Source organism: Triturus cristatus, chromosome 11 (genome assembly GCF_964204655.1).
Source record: "Triturus cristatus chromosome 11, aTriCri1.1, whole genome shotgun sequence".
NCBI lineage: Eukaryota > Metazoa > Chordata > Amphibia > Caudata > Salamandridae > Triturus > Triturus cristatus.
The window spans coordinates 567,207,517-567,228,502 of record NC_140594.1 but is presented as its reverse complement, the minus strand read 5'-3'; the positions used below and the strand labels follow the sequence as shown (position 1 = coordinate 567,228,502).

General features: G+C 46.6%; 1 protein-coding gene across 1 annotated transcript in view; it reads right to left on the bottom strand.

Annotated features, from left to right (window-relative positions):
• Nucleotides 1-20,986, bottom strand: part of TFDP2 (transcription factor Dp-2) — a 421,645-nt gene that overhangs the window by 328,965 nt on the left and 71,694 nt on the right. The gene's annotated exons all lie outside the window — the stretch shown is intronic.

Here is a 20,986-nt window from a genome sequence, read left to right as displayed (position 1 = left end):
AGCATTCTGTGCTGGGAACAAGCTTGCCAGTAGCTGCATCCATCATAGAGTTGCACGAGGGGATGGAAATCTATTAACCTTTCATGCCCAAGGATGTATGCTTAAGTCAGATTTTACTGAATCCAAAATGTACATATATGGCCTCAAGAAAAGGAGTGACGGGCCTTTCACTCTTGTTCGTATATTGTCACATTTGTTGTGCATCTAAAGACAGAGGTCAAATGTCAGACTCTCTTCCAAGGGAGCTTGGTGGTGGTCACATTTTTTTTTCTTCTCCGACTTCTAAGTGAGAGAACTCGTGAGAATCCTGCTGAGTACCCATGAGAGAGGAAAGGATGTTGATTTTTTCTTTTTTAGCACATAACAAAAACAATGAACTGTGCTGATGTTTCAGAATATAACAGAATTATTACAAATTAGGCACCTTTTCTATAATTCGGAAGTGTGGTGGAAATAAATATTTGAATACGATCAAAACGCATCAATACACTAGATGACGACATTTGCACACATTATCATTTGTACGCATTAAAACCATATTTAGGTGCAAATGTAATGGTCATTTCAATTGAAAATGTGTTTTCTGTAATGAAAGTGCGCTACCACGCCATGCAAACTCCACACTACGCCACTCCACTCTATGCCCTTCCACTCTATGCCATGCCTTTCCATTCTACGACATTCCACTCTACTCCATGACAGCCAATCCACTCTACACCCCTCCACTCTACGAAACACCACGCAACTCGCTCCACAACATAACACGCCACTCCACTCTACGCCCCTCCACTCCACACCACACCACTTACCCCACTGCACTCCAATCTACCTCACTCGACTTCAATCTACCCCACTCCAAGCTATCCCACTCCATCCAAACTACCCCACTCCAATCTACCCCGCTCCACTACAATCTACCCCGCTCCACTATAATCTACCCCGCTACACTATAATCTACCCCGCTACACTACAATCCATTCTACCCCACTCCACTAACCTCAACCCCACTCCACCATAATCTATCACACGCCACTCAAATGAACTCCACTCTGCCCCACTCCAATCTACCCCAAACCACCCCACTGCAATCTACCCAACTCCACCCTTATGTACTGCACTCCAATCTACCTGACTACACTCCAATCTACCCCAGTCCAATGTACCCCCAATCCATTCCAATTTACCCCACTCCACCCACTTCAAACTCCACTGCAATCTACGCAACTCCTCACAAATCTAAACTACCCCATTCCACTCAAAGCTAGCATACTCCACTACAATCTACCCCACTACAATATACGGCAATCTACCCAACTCCACTACAATCTACTCCACTCTACCCAAATCTACCTCACTCCACTCTACCCCGCTCCACTCTACCATGCTCCACTCTACCATGCTCCACTCTACCATGCTCCACTCTACCATGCTCCACTCTACCATGCTCCACTCCAACCAAATCTACCCCACTCCATTCCTGTCCAGTCTAACCCACTCCACCCCTCCCGAATCTATCCCACTCTAACCCAATCTACCCCACTAATCCCACTCCAATCTACCCCACCTCATCCAAATCTACCGCACTCCAATCTATCCAACTCTACTCAAATCTACTTCAATCTACCCCACTTCAAACTACTCACTCCAATCTATCACACTCCAATCTACCTACTCCAATATACACTACTCCACCCTAATCAATCTCACTCCAATCTACTCCTTTCCACTCAAATCTATCCTACTCCAATCTACCCAATCCACCGCACTCCACTCCAATATACCACACTCTACCCCCAATGTATCCTAATTCAATCTACCCCACTCCACTCCAATCTACCCCACCCCATCTCAATCTACCCCACCCCATCTCAATCTACCGCACCCCATCACAATCTACCCCACACCACCCCAATCTACCCCACACCACCCCAATCTACCCCACACCACCCCAATCTACCCCACAACACTCCACTCCAGCCCACACCACTCCAATCAAACCCACTTCAGTCCAATCTAGCCCACACCACTCCAATCAACCCCACACCGCTTCAATCTACCCCACACCGCTCCAATCTACCCCACACCGCTCCAATCTACCCCACATCGCTCCAATCTAGCCCACAACACTCCAATCTAGCCCACAACACTCCAATCTAGCCCACAACACTCCAATCTAGCCCACAACACTCCAATCTAGCCCACAACACTCCAATCTAGCCCACAACACTCCATGCCAATCTACCCCACTCCAAACTACCCCAACTCCATTCCAATCTACCCTACTATAATCCTCCCAATCTACCTGGCTCTAATCTACCCCACTCCCCTCCACTCCAATCTACCCCTCTCCACTCCAATCTATCCCAATATGTCCCATTCTGCTCTACTTCAATCTACCCTACTTCAATCTACCCCACTACAATCTATCATAATCCAATCCATCCCAATCTACCCCACTCCACACTACCCCAATCAACCCCACTCAATTCTACTCTACCTCAATCTACCCCACTCCACGCTACCCCATTCAACTATACACCAATCTACCCCACTTCAATCTACCCCACCCACCTCTATGCCACTAACTTTAAGCAATGTTGAATAGCACCCACACTGTTGTATAGCATGGCTAAAGCACATTGCCAAAGTGAATAACTCTTGCATAGGCGAGACCTATTGGTTTTTGCCAATGCTGGTTATGTAAGGCTAGTTCAATTTGCAGATTTCCTATGGTCTACTTCCTGCTTAGGGAAAGGAATTGCATGCAGTGATATGTATAAATAAACAAACTCTAAGCTTCATTCTGGTCAAATTAATAACAGTGGTTTGTGTAGGTAATACAAGCCATAAAGTGACCACGTCAGCTGTGCAGGCTTTAAGCTTGCCATTTTTAATTCAATAGGCCTGCTTTGAAGTGTGGTTAAAAATCAAAGGTATGCAACTTTATTACTCAGTTTGAGTGAGCTGTTACATGAAAAAAACTGAAATACTCTCATAATAGTGTTAAAATTGAATGTGTTATTGCCCCATCATTTATGCTTTATACTGTGTTATGTTAGCATTCATGAACCTAATTTGTATTAACCATTATTGCATATACGTGTGATCAGTTCCTTCTAATATTGTGCGGGGTAAAGTTAGCATCTGTGACACCATTTTCTGCCATGCAGCCGCCATATTGCGCTGTGATTGAAACCAAGCATTTGAGCCCCTTTCTGTCTGCCTCAGCAGAAAGCTGCTGTTCGGTTATTTCCCCTTATCATACCCAAGGCTGAAACCCAGATGTACTAATGAATATTCTATTCTGCCTTCGCATTCCTATCCCTGGTCGTAGCTATGCTCCCACACTAGAGAGAGTTGAGAGCGAACAAGACGACCTTGGGAGTCTGATAGCATGTACCCATTCTGCAGGTGGCAGCTCATCTTTCTGTGCCTCCCTTTGTTCAGCCTTTGCCCAAGCTGTTTTTTTCCACCAGGGGCAGGACTTGGGGTTGTTTGACAGCTTATTTAGTGTTACCAAGTGTTCTGAAGTCAGTCCCTCGACAGCTATCCCATGAGGCAGGTCAGACCGAACTCCACTGCAGTTTATTACCAATAAAAGAGTTAGTTTGTATTCTCCACTGTCGTCCTGACTCTTCATTTCTTGGAAGGCAATGAGGAGGTCGCGAGTGACCCGGGTGGCCCGTTTCGGGTCACTTCCTTCAGTAGTCATAAGGTCCTTTCTTTGGTGGGAGTGCAATTTCCCTCCTCCTCTCTTGTTCTCAATCTCTCTACGTCTGTCAGGCAGTTGATTACCAATACCATGTGATGTGGTGCAAATTAATGAATTATGTTCCGACCGAGTGTTTCTCAAATCACGCCATCTACCCAGAGCATGAACGTAACTCAAAACTATGGAAAGAGCCCATTCTTCTTGTTGGTAGAATGGTTATTCTTCCTTTATCAGCGCAGTTGTGATGCCTCAAGAACCAGTAATGGGCGTGTTTCTTCACCCTTTCCAAAAGTCCGCTGAGAGCATCAGTGCGAGTAGGTTCAATGCACCATTATTGACAACGCAGACTCCACCCTGCCCACTTATATGTCATTATGGTTTAATAAGAGATTCAAGCTGGAAGGAAAGGCTCTTATCTGAGAAGACTAGGCTGGTAATCCTAAATCACCTCTGAGCTTTGCAGGGATGCAGAATACATTTAGTCTCCGAAGCCTAGACTGGAAATACCTGGAACTCATGGTTTTACTCTCTGAAACAGGTTGAATGTCTGCCCCATATCTATCCATTTTCACAAAGAAGTTATCTGTATCAGGTCAGTTAGAATGTAAAGAATACAAATGACTTTCCCTCACAAGTTTGAATGTTATTCTCCCCTAGCAGGAAAAAAATTGGGATGATGAACTTGTTGCAGAAAATAGCTCTTCTTTGAGACAATTCTCATTGGAATGGGCTTAGAATGTCTCTTGAATACGTTAAGATCATTACTTCCCTGGCACAATACAGGTTTCTATCAGGCCATAAAATCTACTGCCTCACTGCTTGATTATTTAAACTAGGACTAATTTCATCAGACATAAGATGGAATTGAAAAGAGGTTTACAGGAGATCTATGACCCCATGATAATTGGATACCAATTTGTCCTCCCTCTATGGAAGGACATTAGCAGGAATATAACACTACACGTCAATTTCAACCCTGATTATGTGACAACCATTCTAGGTTTCTTTGCAGCAGACGTCTCTTGACACAAAGTGGAACACAAACTGTTAGCAATAGGTATCAATCAAAACAGTCTAATCTCAATGCAAATGCACTTATCCCAATTTAAAACATTATCTGCTTTATACGCAAGGCGGACAATGCCTTGGGAAGCAAGTCATACCCAGAGAGAGAAATTATGCCGCACTACAGTCAACTAGATCTAAACTTTCAGACACCCACTCCCACCCTTGAAAGGATGGTATGGGTTACACAGTGGCAATTCCTTTGTTTCTGTACTTCAAGACTCTCTGATGTGGGGTCTCCTTAGGCTTTACTAATTGAAAGCTTATACTTGTGTCTAGTCACACTATACTGTAGTTTGTTGAACTCTATGCTTGTTGATACTACTTATGCTTAATCGTACCCAACATAATGTTAATATATTTATTTTTGCACAGTGTTTCAATATCAGAGTCAGTCATGATTACACAAGAAAAAGAGAGCATAATCCGCAGGAAACAATCAAGAATTACCTTTATTTTTCTTTCCATCAAATCTTCATTCAATTATTCATCACATAATTCCCTTCTAGCCAACGATTGTTTTCAGGTTTCATGCAAAATGTTTGAACGCTTGTGATGCACTTTGAACATCTGGTGTGTTTCACGGGCCTCTCTTGATGAAAATAAGCCCTCCAAAATTCAATCAGTACTAATATGTTATCATAGACTTTACCAATTAAAAAAGAAAAAAGTGTGAGACTGTGTGTGAGTGAGTGTGTGTGAGTGTGAGTGTGTGTGTTTCCACCAAGTTACCTCGACTGTTACTGGTGGACAAGCTGGACACGGACACCAATTTCGTGCATAATTGCTTCTTTATTTAGCCGACGCTCAGCATGGCAGATGACGCGTTTCGCCCATCAACTGGGCTTGATCACGTGACGAGCTCAAAGTCCATCATTGCTTTTATGCACCTTTGCCATGTTGATATCACATGATTAGTGTAGACAAAAGAAATACTTATATACTTCCATTATTGTAGGGGCGGTTATAATATACAATGATACACATATATATCTTTTTCATTTTAAATAGTAAGGTCAGACAGCTATCCCTGCCCTGGAATGCTCGTATGCAATCCATGGAAGCAAGTTTGCTCACAAGTGATATTACACTATAGCAGTGTTATATTGATTGTGAGAAAATTAATTTATGATTGTAAATTCAGATTTGTTGACTACACTTTATACATTTCGGCCTTTGTTCACCTAAATTCAATTTAGGTGCACAAATGCCTCCTTGAATTGGACCCAGTATACCGATGTACAGAGTGTTGCGGGCACTCAGTTTAGGATATCTATATATATATATACATATTTATTTTATTAATTGGTAAAGTCTGTGATAACAAATTAGTACTGACTGAATTTTGGAGGGTTTATTTCCATCAAGAGAGGCCAGTGAAACACATCAGATGTTCAAAGTACATTTTTATATATATTAAGGGGAAGTTTAATGAAATACCCTAACTGGTCACCGATGTCCTATTATCCTATACAAACCTCTATACTGACTGACAAAAAGAGGTAATATATAGAAGCACGAAATGTGTGTTCCAGTTATGGAATTAAGTTATGAATAACTAAATGAAGATTGATGAAAAGAAAAATCAATACTGATAATTTAAAAATACTTAAGGTCTGTCTGTGCACTAACCTTTTCCTGAGCAATGTTTAAACTGAGTGCCGCCAACAATGACATATTGTACTCAAATAGTGTTACCGAGAATGCGGCAACACTCTGTACATCGGTATACTGGGCCCAATTCAGGGAGGCAGTAGTAGTTACTTTATTTGTTGATTAATGAAAATCATTACAATCAGGAATAAAACACAATAGGTTAAGAACATTATTTTTGCGGATAAAATATACAGCTTTATACTGAAAAGTTAGCAGCAATAATATAAAGCAGCAATGAATAAGGTGCAATTGTGCTAATGGCGGGAAGACAAATCCACATAATATTATTACATTTTTTTTTTAAACCATTTTTCTTAAATCTCAAATTTGTTTATCCTATCACTGTAACAATTTAAAACCTTTTGAAACTTCATTTCGAAGTTATGTACAGAACTTTTAGAAGCAGATAGTCTTTAATGACACGCTCCTGTCTTAACATTCATTATCAGTCTTGGTTAATAGTTTTTTTTTGGCGATATAAATAAACTTTACAAATTGTGGGATTAAGCGGGGCATATTCCCAGTGAGACAGATAATGGCGTGTCTACATGTTCTCACCCCAAGTTCGTTAAAAATGGGTCTCAACAGAGTCTCACGCTCTTCGGGGCACGTAGTTACTATATGTATTAAAGATTCATCATGGAAGCCGCATAGCCTACACATTTTTGTGGACCAGTTTTTTTCCCATTTGGGTATTCCATCCTTTGTCGGGTATCTCCCAAACCGCAATAACATAAATTTGTTCCATAGAAATGGTTTTAAGTCAGTCATCAGGTATGATTGAGGTTCTAATTAAATAAATGAGCTGATAACTGACCAGGAGTGATTCTTTTTTTTTTATCTCATCCTTGTCTATAAGACTCGATAAAAGAGTAACTGAATGATTTATTGTTTGTTTAAAAACTGCTTTGCTCCTAACTTCTTCTTCAAAGGATGGGCACTTAAAATTGTGTAAACTCTCTCTTAAATAGGCTCTCTAACTCCTAGCATGCTCATACCTCGATATCTCCTGCCAGCATTGGTTTGCAAGGATACCCAGTTCTGAGCGAAACAGAGAATATAGCATTTTTAGAAAGGCAGATTGCCGTACCAGAGTTTGCCTTTTCAGACCAAATACTAATCTGACATTAGCATGTCCTACATGCCTAGAGATCCCAAAGACTGATTTGAAGACCTTTATTTGTAGGTCATCAAAAATGTTAGCGTCTTTACCACGAAAAATCATTGAGCCGTAAGCCAAAGAGGGAATCAGCTTTGCTTTCATGACCTTCAATAAATGTTCATGGTTTGGACATGACAACTTGTCCCTCAGCTTTCTAAAAGCAAAGGCCAAAGCTGTTGCCTTTGCTTTGAGGTCATTGAAATGCTGTCTAAAGGACATATTATCGTTGAATGTTATTCCTAGGTATTTATAATATTTCACGGTTTCGATATGTAACCCGTTGATATTCCATTCTTATCTGTTTTTGTACCACCAATTGTCAATATTTTAGTCTTTTTAGTATTAATTTGCAAACCATTAACGGTAATAGAATGATTAAAAGAATCAACCAGTCTTCTTAGGCCTATTAAAGAATGGCTTAACAGTATGGTGTCATCAGCGTATTGTAAGTATTTGATGTCTTTGCCTTAGAAGGTAGGTGAGTGAGCATTAACTTCTTTAAAATGTATTGGTAGGTCGGCCATAAAAAGATTAAAAAGGCATGGAGCCAGAACACAACCTTGTTTCAGACCAGTCTTAGTTTCTAAACAGCGGGTTGTACTTCTGCCATCTCCGACTTTGATATGAACCCATGTATTAGTATATAATAATTTAATCAAATTAAGCAATTGGCTTAGGATGCCCCATTTCAATTTTGTCCCAAAGTAGATTACAGGGAACAGAATCAAAAGCGGCTTTAAGATCGACATAACAAATATATAACTTTTGGTTTCTATATTTTGCCCTTTCGCCCAATAAAGTCCATAAGGTCAAGTTCGTGATAGTTGATTCGCCTCTTCTAAATCCGGTTTGGAAAGCTGGATTCAGATCATTTTTTAGGGCCCATTCTTCCAAGTCCTCAAGCAAGCAGCTCACAAAGATTTTTGCCTCCACGTCTGTTAGGGCAATTAGCCAGTAATTTGTAGGATTGTCTTGTGGACCACTTTTGTATATCGGCTGAATTATGCTTCCTTGCCATGACTCAGGGACTGATTCAGATTTAATAACATCATTAAATAAAATCATTAGAACCTCTGGCCAATGCTCAATATTTGCTTTAAAAATTGAATTTGGAATTCCATTTGGGCCGGGTGCTCCATTCGATCTGATCCTGCTAATTGCCTTTTTAACTTGCTCTATAGACCAACACTCCTTAACTTCTTGCTCAGCTTGGACAATGTGCTGGACGTTACCATATTTTCTGCCTTCTTCTCTGTTTGACTTGTTTGTCTTTTGGCAAACAGTATTGATGTCAAACTGTGGGTCCGAGGGTGCACTGTAAAGATTATAAATCAAAGATGCCCAGCAAGATTCGGTGATATTAGCACTATTCCCTCTTTTGCTACCATTTTCAAGATTGTTTATTGTGCCCCAGAATAGTTTGGGAATTAGAGTTTTACATGAGAAGTGTAGCTTGGACCATATTCCCTCATAGTAGGATTGTTTGGCTTTCCATATTTCGTTTTTATATTGTTTTCTGAGCCTTTTTAATTTATGAAGTTCCAAAGTTTTTAATACTCCATTCAGCTTTCTGGAGAACGCCCTTATGGCTCTATTAAGTTCTCTTTTTAGGCGGAGCAGCCAATTGGTGTACCATCTTGATTTTTTTGTTATCATGATGGAGCCTTTTGATGTCATAGAAGGGGGAAAACAGTCCAAAAGGGAAACACACAAACAAGGCCAAATATCAACCATGAACTTCCCTTAATTTTTCTGAATCAGTACTTTGGCGATTGTGCACCTAAATTAAATAGAGGTGAACAAAACACCGGAATGTATAAAGTGTATTCCAGAAATCTGATTTTACAATCATAAATTAAATTTCTCACAATCAATATGACACTGCTATAATGTAATATCACTAGTGAGCAAACTTGCTTCCATGGATTGAATGCGAGCAGGGATAACTGTCTGAGTAGGTGACCACCCATAAACCCATTCGTTTGTGAGTATATACTATCAGTTGCTAGAGACATTTCCCCCATGACATTGTTGGACATTTACTAAGGCAAATGGCTGATGTTAAGATCCAGCAAGGGTGAGAAGGGGAAATAAACATCCCTTTTGACTGGTATGTACAGGTGATGGTGTTTTCCACAAAGAATTAAAAAAAGATTGCCACCACCCCACCAAAGAAAATAAAACGTTAGCAAGTACAAATGTACTTGGGCAGCATGTTTATGGAGGTTTTAAAGGATATCTGCAGCACCTACACAAGTGAACATGCCTTCACGTTGAATTAATGTTGAATTCCGTAATTCTTCCTGGGAAACTCTGACATTTCTAGCTTGCCATGAAAACGCATGAAATCCAAAAATGTCAAGAGAAATTTACTACCAACATAGGCACAAGTCCACTGTGGTAGGACCCAGCCACATTATTTGTGGGCGAGATGTTATTCTACCAGTGCTTTGCATTTTTATTATAAAATAAAGTATGCAGATTTCACTGGAAGGATTACAAATTCTGATCAATTATTGGCATCATGAATGCTCAATTTCGGGGCGTGGCTTGGCAGCCGACGAGCATGGACGCCTGAGCAACGAGCTCCGCATCCAGCCCAGCCGAAATCCTGCACAGATTGTCGCCCCGGTGCTCCGTGAATCCCGGAGGGCACCCCCGCCTGGTCCTGACCCTGGGAGCGGAACGGCGGAGTGGAGCGCGGCGCCGAGAGCTGGCGCCGCGACTGGAATTGCGGCGGAGGTGGGCCGCCGGCCATTTTGGGCGGCCTGTGCGGGGACGTGCAGCCGCGGCCCACAGTGAGTTGGGAGCCGACCGGAAGTGAGGCGTGCCCGGCAGAGGAACCCGGAAGTGGCGGTCCCGCCGTAGTGGAAAGCAGAGCGGGGCGGAGTCCGGCTGATGAGAGAGGCTTGGTGCTTGGAGCCCCTCCGCAGCCTGAACTAGCGGCTGTGGATGCACGGTGGAGGGGCAGCGACCCGGAGGGCGGCGTGAGGCCTGTGGTGGGGGCGGCGGCCCCGGAGTCGGAGCGGAGGCAGGGGGCCCGGAGGCACTGGCTGGCGGACGGGGGGCCGAGAGGTGGACGGCCGGCTCCGCGGGAGCCCCAGAGGTGGTGACCTGGCTGACCCTGGGTGGCAGGCCTGAAGGAACTGCTGGAGGACGGTGCCTGCTCTGGTGACGCAGCCTCCGAGCGACCCGGTGGACAGCGGTGGGGTCGGCTACTGTTACAGTACACGGCGGGGAGGACGGCCTTCGGAGAGCGGTGAGGGTCCTCCTCACCAGGGCGCCCTATGGAGAGCGGCCGGAGAACGCCGGCGTCATCATCGTTCGGAGGCAGGGGCGCATAGGGCCCTACGGCCGGTGAGGGGTGAGTCGGGGCCCCGTGGTAGCCACTGCTTCGGGGAGCGGGCCTGGAGGCCGATTGCTTTGTGACTCCCTGGTGTACGTCCTTGCCTGGAGCATGGGCAAACCGAGACCTAGGCTGGGAGGGAACCCGGCGGACCCGGTGGGAGATTCCGCCGGTGGCCGAGATGGCGGAACGAGTGCTGACTCCGCGGCGGGCCTCCAGCAACGGCAGATGGACCAAATCCTGCAGGCCATAGCGGACACGAGAACTGCGTTGCAGACTGATATCGCACAGGTGTCTTCAGATCTGGGGCTGCTTCGGGCGGACCATAGGAAGCTGGTGGACAGGGTCAAGCAAACGGAGGACAGGTTGGACTTGGTGGCACCAGCGCAGAAAGCATCGGAGGGTCAGACGGCGGATCTTCTACGGAGGGTGTTGATTCTGGAGAAGAGGGCCGAGAATGCCGAAGGGCGCAACCGCCGCAATAACATTCGCGTGGTGAGGCTGCCCGAAAAGATTGAAGGGGGAGATATGCTGACCTTTCTGGAGACCTGGCTAAAAGAGGTGGTGGCGCCCGAGGGGCTCACGCGGTTTTATACCTTGGAGAGGGCGCATAGGGTTCCGGCTCGACCCCCGGATCCGGGCCGCCCTCCCCGGCCGGTGGTGGCCCGCCTGTTGCACTACAGGGATCGCGATATTATTCTTCAGAAGGCTAGAACTCTGGGTCCCTACCAAGTGGAGAATGTTCCGGTCTCTATTTACCCGGACTACCCCCTGGAAGTCCAGCGCAGACGCTCCTCCTTCCAGGCAGTGAAGAAGGCGCTACGGGACGAGGGGCTGCAGTACTCATTGTTGTTCCCGGCCCGCCTCCGAGTTGTGCTGGATGGTACGACATCCTTCTTCAATGACCCCGCAGCAGCCTGGAGTTGGCTGGAATCGGTCCGGACTGGCGCGGCGGCGCATGCTGATGGAGAGGGGCCGCCGGGAACCCTGGTGAAGGCCTGTCGCAGCAGACGCACTAAGGTACGGACAGCAGGGGTCCGATCGCCGGGAGCATCCCAGACGGTGCTGGAACAGCGGGCAGCGCTGCGGGCAGTCTCTGTGATATCGGGGGCCACGGCCTCCCAGCCCAGCGAGGATTCGGGCTCCCAGAAGGGCTCTGAGGCCTCCCTCTCTGATGACGCTGGCGGGGAGGCGGAGTTGCTGCCTGATGTTACCCCCGGGACGGCGGACGAGTTGCTGGACGCTTGAAGGTTTGGGGATTTCTCTGGCCATAGTATGAGGGACATGGGCAGGGCGGAAGGGGTGCGTATGGGGGGAGGCCTGGCCTGGCTTTGCGGGGCTCGGGAGGGACCGGTACCTGATGGTGGATTGCGGATGGGGACTGTTGAGGGGACCTGGATTAGAGAGCGGGGGGTCTGAAGGGCGCGGAGCACTGGGGGAGGATTTGCAGAGACTGGGCGTGGATGCTCTGAAGGGGACTGTCGACAAGCCCGTCTGGCGCAGAGCCATCACCTCAACCTCACGGACATAGTGAGACTCTGGTGGCTACCAGAGTGTTTGGTTTCTGTTTGGGGTGATATTTGGATGGGTAACTGTGGTTTAGCACCTGTTCTGGGGAAGGGAGGGCGTTCGGGGAGTTGGGGAGTTACGGGGTTTCAGGGGAATGTCAGTGTGCCTCGGAGGGTTAGGAAAGGGTGGTTGGCTCAGCGATGGGATGGGGACCCCACCTGAATTGAGATTTCTGACTTGGAATGTGAGGGGGCTCACCTCTATGGTGAAGAGATATAAAGTTCATGCCTACTTGGTACGGAGAGGGGTCCAGGTAGCCTTCCCTCAAGAAACCCACTTAGATCGAGAGGAGGGGAAGGCATTGCATCGGCGCTGGCGGGGTCAATTGTTCTATACTACCTTTTCGAAGTTTGCCCGGGGTGCCCTGATCTGGGTGAGGGCGGGAGTCCCTTTCCAGCCTTTAACGACGTTAGTGGACCCGGAGGGCAGGTTTGTAGCAGTACAGGGGCGGTTGGACGGGAGGGATATGGCCTTATGCAGTGTGTATGCCCCTAATGTAGACCAGGCCGCTTTCTTCTCCAGACTGTCGGGTCAGCTGGCAGCGTATTTGACGGGGACAGTGGTGTTGGGAGGGGACTTTAATTCTGTGACTGATGTTGAGCTGGATAGGTCCCACCCGCCCCTTGCGCAGTCGGTGGTCCGTCGGGTGGCCAATAGTAGGCGGGCTTGGCAGGAGACTTGGGGGCTGGTGGACACTTGGCGGACACATCATCCGATAGATAGGGATTACTCCTTCTACTCAGCCCCCCACGAGTTGTATGTCCGATTGGATAGTATACTGTGTTCACCAGATGCTCAGACTTTGATGCGGCATAGTGAATATCTAGCTAAAACCATCTCGGACCATAACCCCTGTGTGGGGGTGCTGCAATGGTCCAGGCAGCGGCAAGCGATTCCTACTTGGCGTCTTAACCCCTTGCTGCTGGAGGACTCGGTTTTCCGGGCTGAGGTTGGCGGCTGCATAGAGCAGTATTTTGGGCATAACTCGGGTACGGCGGCGAGCCGGGCGACGGAATGGGATGCGTTTAAGGCGGTTGTTCGGGGGGTTTGTATATCGTCCACGGCCGGAGTGCGGAAGACTTTGCTGAGGGAGGTTGAGGAGGCGGAGGCCCAGCTGCGGACGGCTGAACGTGCGCATCAGGTGGGGGAGGGCGCGATGGCTGCAGTTGTTGAGGCGCGTGAGGGCGTGGCGGTGCGACTGGAGAAGCTTCGCTGTTTTGATCATAAAAACTACCTTACGCGAGCACACGCGGAAAGAGATAAGGTGGGATCCCTCCTGGCATGGTTGGCGAACCCGACGGCCCGAGGTGACCCGATCCTTTCCCTGGTTGAAGCAGGGGGAGTCCCGGTCTATTCCCAGATGGGGATAAATAAGCGGTTTGCCAGTTATTATGCAGGGTTGTATGATAGCACTATGGAGGGGGAGCCTGAAGGCCTTGATGACTTTTTATTGGAGGCCCGACTGCCCCGGCTGGACCCGGAGAATGGGAAAGACCTAGGGGGTGCCATATCACTGGGCGAGATCCGTGCGGCGATTAAGCACATGGCCCGGCGAAAGACCCCAGGGGCGGATGGTTTGCCCGTCGAGTTCTATGCGGCTTACCCGGATTTGCTGGCACCGCAGCTGCAGGTCCTTTACAGTGAGGCCTGGCGACTTGGGTGCTCTGCCGCCTCCGCTCGGGAGGCGATTGTGGTACCCTTACTGAAACCCGGAGGAGAGACCGGCGCGCGCACGGCGTACCGTCCGCTCTCTATGCTGACGGTGGATTACAAAATCTTGAGTAAAATACTGGTGTCGCGCCTATTGACCCACATGACCGCCTTAATTCACCCGGATCAGGCGGGCTTTATCCCTCGGCGTAGCACGGCCACTTCGGTTCGACGGTTGCTACGGGTGATGGAGATGGACCGAGACGTATACCCGGAGACCTGCACACTGTCGGTCGACATAGAAAAGGCCTTTGATAGTGTGGAGTGGCCCTATTTATATCGAGTGCTGCGGGCGTTTGGTCTGGGGGATGGCTTCGTACGCTGGACCGCCTTGCTCTATAGCGATGCCACGGCCCGAGTGAAGACGGGGGCTGCTCCCTCTCCCCCTTGTTGTTCGCCCTGGCCGTTGAACCGCTGGCGGCTCATGCCCGACGGGGGTGCGCCTATGCTGGAGTTTACTTGAGGGGGGACGCCCACTATATATCCCTATATGCAGATGATCTGCTGATGTTCTTGGCGGATGCGGAGGGCGCGCTGGGCGGAGCGATCGCCCTTTTGGAGGATTTTGGTCGCCTGTCCGGGCTTAAGGTCAACTGGGGCAAGACATGCTTGTTCCCGCTGTCGCAGGGTGGTCGGGCCCCACAGGCGCTGGGACCGATCCGGTGGGAAGGTAGCTGCTTACGATATAGCATTTACCATACCCAGACTGATTTGCTGGAGGGGAATGTTGGCAGGGCCCTTCGTGGCTTGCGTGGTAGCATGGGGTTTTGGAGCACACTCCCACTCTCGTGTGCCGGGAGGGTGGCGCTGTTGAAGATGGTGGCGTTGCCACGCCTCCTTTACTTTTTTCGCACCTCCCTGCGTCGTTTTTCACGCGGCTGCGAGCACTGTCTACGGGCTTCATTTAGGGCTCGGGAAGGCGGCGGGTGGCGCTGACCACGTTGCGGCGGCCGAGAGCGGAGGGGGGCCTGGCAGCCCCGGATTTTGAGTGGTACTACTTGGCAGCCCAGCGCCAATGGCTTACGCAGGCGGTGGCCAGGGAGTATAGAGGCCCGGAGGGCCCACAGGGCAGGCTGATTCCACGGCATGTGCTCGCCTTCATAGTCCTCCAGCAGCGGTTGGACCTAGCCCAGCTTACCCTGGAGGAACGTACCCTCCGGCTGTGCTGGAACAGGTGCCAGAGGAGGGCCGCCATAATTCACCCCTATGCCCCGGAGATCCCCCTGGGGATGTGTACGGCGCTCCCGCATGGGGGCGATTGGTCTGGGCTAGCTGTTTGGGAGGAGCTGGGCGTGCAGGTGGTGGGGGACTTATTCAGAGAGGGGGTGCTGTTGCCCTTCCAGGAATTACAGGACTCTTATGGGCTTCCGCGGGGGGACTTTTTACTCCATGCGGCCCTTGTAGTGAGCCTCCAGAAACATTGGAATGTGGGGCTCTCGGAGCCGCCGATCGCCGCGGGTTGCCAATATGTAGTGATGGCGGCGGGGACGACTAAGGCCATTACTTGCCTCTACCGCAGACTGTCGATGGAGGGCCTGCAACCTCTGGCCGCCCTGAGGGATAAGTGGGAAACGGACCTTGAGAAAGCGATCCCCGAGACCACATGGTCCACGCTGGTGCGGAGGGCCTGGAAGGGAACGAGGAATGCCCGGTTTCAGTTAGTTCAGTTTTTTACGTTGCACAGGGCGTATCTGACACCGGCCAAGATCTTGCAATATTTCGGGGGGGTTCACTCTCAGTGCCCGCGGTGTGGGGGAGATGGGGCGGATTTTCGTCATATGTTTTGGTCCTGCGCGCAGTTGGGTGACTATTGGGCAGACGTTGTGGATTGTTTGAATCAGGTGACGGACCGCTCTATTGCCCCGGAAATGGGGGCTTGCTTGTTGCTTTGGTTTCCCCACACCCGCCGGACGAAGGTCACCAGTAAGTTTTACGATTTAGGACTGATAATGGCCAAGAGGGAACTGACTATGCATTGGAAATCCCGGGCGGGGCCTAGCTTCTTGCGGTGGAGGGCGGCATTTGCGAGATGGGCAGGTGCGGAGGGTACGCTCCGGGTGCAATTAGCCCTTCGGAGGGACGATGAGAAGGCACTAGCGACGGTCCGGGCATGGGAGGCATTGGTGGTGGAACTTCAGGGGTTGATGTCGGATGCAGGGGAAGTGGAGAGCACATCTGATAGGCAGGAGGTAGCGGGGAGTAGGAGGGGAACAGTGGTAAGCCCTGGACGCATAAACTTTAGCTCGGCGCGAGGGAAGGTCTTGTTTCCTTAAGGAGAGGTTGAGCACCCGTACATACTTCATTGTGGAGGAGGGGTACATCAGAAGAGGGGTAGGTAACGGGGGCACACTGACATGGGGTGGGGGAGGGGGGGGGAAGGGGACTGTGTGGGAAGGATGTTTCTTCTCCTGGATAATTGGTAGCGACGATAAATGTACAGTACTCCTTTGAAGGGTGGGGGTAGTGGAACGTGTGTTGAGTTGTTGCTTTGAAAACAATAAAAAAATGTTTCAACAAAAAAAATGAATGCTCAATTTCCAAATCTATTGAAGAACCAGCTAAGTAGTTTAAGAGATTACATTAACATAGGTGAAACAAGCATTTGCAATGCAATAGGTTACGCATTTACGCGAGTTTGAGCTATTGCCATTGTAAGTAACAATGCCTTTTATATTTGTTTTTGTTTTTAAAACATAAATAAAAGGCATTGACATTTACAATGCCAATAGCTTAAACTCGCGTAAATGTGAGACCTATTGCATTGCAAATGCTTGTTTTGGTAGACACTGAGAGATTAAGTGATTTGGCCACAATCACAGGATGATGCGCTGACGCCGAGACTCGAACCGGGATCCCCAACTCTTAAGTCAGCCACATCTTACTGAACACTGAGGTCATCGGGGTGAAACTAGATTGAAACAGTCAGCTGGGAGAATAGATCCACAAAGAAATTCGAAAAGTATTGCCAACTTCGGTTCCCACATTTTTACTCCCAGTAATAGGGTCAATAGAATAATTCAGCAGCGGATGGACAAATTATTAGGCATCACGTGCCAAATATGCTGTGTTAATATTTCAACATTTTCAAACAATGTTTTATATTTTTCAGCCTAAATTGTCACCTTTTTAAAAGCCAGATTATAGCAACCCATAGCTTTAAAATGATGGGTTAACGTTTGCGAAGTGCTCAGTGATGCCCTCCCCCCCTTGTAGAAATGTGAACAACTTTTGCACCACTTGATCATGAAACTTTTTTGTTAAATTCTGTAAGTGATAGGGATTCATATGTATGTGGAAACCGCCGCCATCTTAGCTTCTCCCGGAGGCTATATATAGTATTAGTGGTCCAATGGTGTATGGGACTGTCGGAGGCCCTGGGGTGTGAATGTTCATTGCGGTTAGATCCAAAGCTGTTATAGGTTATGATTTTTTACGTTTGAAAAAAAATAAAAATGTACTGCACTGATTATTGGGTGATGTTTCCTCACGGGTGCCAGATTCTTCACAATGTGTTGCTGTTATGCTATCTATTGTGCTTCACTTGTTTGTAATAAAGAGGACTTTCCCACCAATCACTGTGTGTTCTGCCAGTGCCTCGGTTGGATGGAGGAGGGGCGCGGGCCAGGCTGAGGTTATTCAGGTCCTAAAACACAAAGTACAGCGAACAATGCACAACAACCTCACAATCTTGGAATGTGATCATCCCCTCAGATTTTTTTGTTGTTGTTGCAGTTTTATATAGCGAAGGGGAATTGACAGAGTGCACACCTGTTTTTTCTTTTTTTAGTCATTTACTCCTCTTTAGACTCTGATTGCGTGCAAGCCCGGAATCGTAGCTCTGCCCTGAACCACGTGCGTATAATAACTAGTCAAGATGAGGCGATATTTCACCCCAATGCCGGACGCACAGCATTACTTTAAGCATAATTATAATGCCAAACATTAATCCAATTTCATCATGTTTATTCCATTTCATCCAAGTTTCTCTTTTTCATCCATTATTCTCTTGTCACAAGAGAGACGACTTATGTATTTTACAGTATCCTTATAAACTTCAGACATGCCAATCCTAGGCCTTATACTGTAGCACGGAGTTATACATAAGTAATCCTTATTCGTTATTCCTGATAACCCAATGCATTTCGGGCCTCTTCCTGGCCCTTCGTCAGGGGTACTCTACAAATTAAAAACAATATTGTATGACCATGTCTTTGAATCTGTACAAAATATACATCTATATACAAATTTGTTTTGTTGTCTTTGCCTTAATTTAGAATAACTACAATCAACGTCTTCCCGCTAAAAACCTATATTGATGCCCAGGACCACCACTCTCAACCTCCATATTTCTCTCCTTCGGTAAACAATCGTAAAACAACTTCACGTTTACATTCCCACAATCATGCGTAAAACCCCCTTTATAAGCAGAGTATTACCCAACAACACAATCTCTCTGAGCCTTTACCTTCAAAATCTGCTACAGTGAACACCTCCCAATTGCAGCACAAGCTTCCACGTACTGCGTGCTCGCCAAATGAACCAGGATAAGAATAAGGATACAGTAAAATACATAAGTCGTCTCTCTTGTGACAAGAGAATAATGGATGAAAAAGAGAAACTTGGATGAAATGGAATAAACATGATGAAATTGGATTAATGTTTGGCATTATAATTATGCTTAAAGTAATGCTGTGCGTCCGGCATTGGGGCAGTTTTATATAGCGCCAACTCGACCCAAAAGCATTGGAGCGCTTTACATGAGCACCAGTTACATTAAACAAGGACACATTCATTTTTTGTACGCAAGGGGAGAGGAAGTGTTTTGCCCAGAATCATAAGATTTTGAGTCGAAGCCCAGACTCGAACCTGTCTCCCCAGCTCCAAAGTTGGCAGCTCTGGCCATTACGCAATTAATGGAATTAAGTAATCCACAGCCTGATGTCCTCACAAAAATAAAATGTTGTGGTCCACGACACGTTATAGTGATAACCATTCACTATATAAAATATATAATTTATGGCCATTGTATGCACAATTAGTCAACGTAAACATCTGACATGATGAGGCCCTCTGAGACCCACGTTGGACATCCTGCAGAAGGAAGACAGCGCTTAGAAACAGACTTGCAGCACAAGCGCTCTATTGTGGCCTATTCTTCACAAGATGTATACAGCCGAAACGGTCCATTTCTCTCAGAATTTATCAAATAAATCTGAATTCGATATTATTGTCTGAAGCGGGCATGCAAGATTTAAGGTCATAAAAAATTACTCTGTGACGTTGTAACAGCATCATTTAGGCTGTTCTGGTCACACTTCCCATCATTCTATCTTCCTTTTAAACAATGCTCCTCTCGCCCAACCCCCACCCTGTCGCTTAACACTACAGTCAATAGCTCCCCCACCCCACACACACAGTCTTCCAAACCCTGCAGAGCGTAATTGAAGGAGACAGTCTAACGCCGCAAGAAAAAGATCGAGTCTGGATGGGCCGTCGCAGAAGGAGACAAGGCGGTAACAAAGAAGCCTCATTTACAATCAAGAACCAGCGTTTAGCATGAATGATGACACCAGCCAATGAAAATCATCGGCGCGGCTTTAACTCCACTTCTGAAATCTTATCGATTACTATACGCTTTGCAGAGCGAGCAGCGCATGCGCACTACAATGCTAGGCGAGACCTAAAAAGGACTATTGATAGGCACAATATTTGAAAAGTTTTATCTATTCAAGATAATAGAAAACAACAATTTAACAATATAGGATTAATACAATAATAATATATGGGATAATTGTTTATTTCGGGGGTGGCACACCACTGCATTTGCCTCTATTCCCATTCTCCAAATTAACCAAAGCCTGGGTATAATGAGCTAATATAATACTCGATACAGCCTCACCCGCTTTTATGGGAAGAAATGATAGATACTCTACGACTTTTTTCACTGAGTGCAATTTCCCTAAAAATAGATCATTTTATCTAGGTTGACCATGCTTATCATCAAGGCATTAAAAGGCATAAAAAACATAAGCCTACGTTTGGCCAACACAAATTGCATTCTGTCTAAAAAAAAAAAATTTTTTAATTGCGCAGTGAAAAAATCCCCAAAATTACTACTTTAGTTATACAATGCATTTATGGGACAAATACTTTGATGTGTCATCATTCGGTGTACTGTTCACAGCAAAACTGTCCCTCATGTTTTCAAGACAAGCACTTTATAGGAGTCGAATGATGTACTAAAAAGCCAATAGAGTTAGGTGACAGAAAGCACTAATCTGAGTGAAGCCAAAGTCCACGCGATCTACACTCTACAGCAGTGGTTCTTAACCTGTGATCTATGCACCAACGGGGGTTCACCGCACCTACTTAGGGTCCCCAACTGCTTAGAAAATGAAATATTAATAAGGAGTACATAAATAAAGATGCAAGTACATAAATAAAGGTGCAAAATTGAAAATTTCTAAATATTCAGTAAATGTGAAGAAACTTGCCACTGGAGGCTAAAAATTAAGTTGGCGTCCTCAGATGGATTCATGGGAGCAGTGCACATGCATTAAAAACAATATAGTATGGAAGATGTGTGGCTTCAGTTGAATTTAGAAAAGCCCCACCATTTCCATTGAAATTACAAATATTAGGTTTCATATATATATATATATATATATATATGAATTAAATAAAATATTTAATCATTTGTATATTTGTTTGATGAATACTTTTTTCTGGATTTTTGTGTATTGTGAGGTTCAAATCATCAAATTTG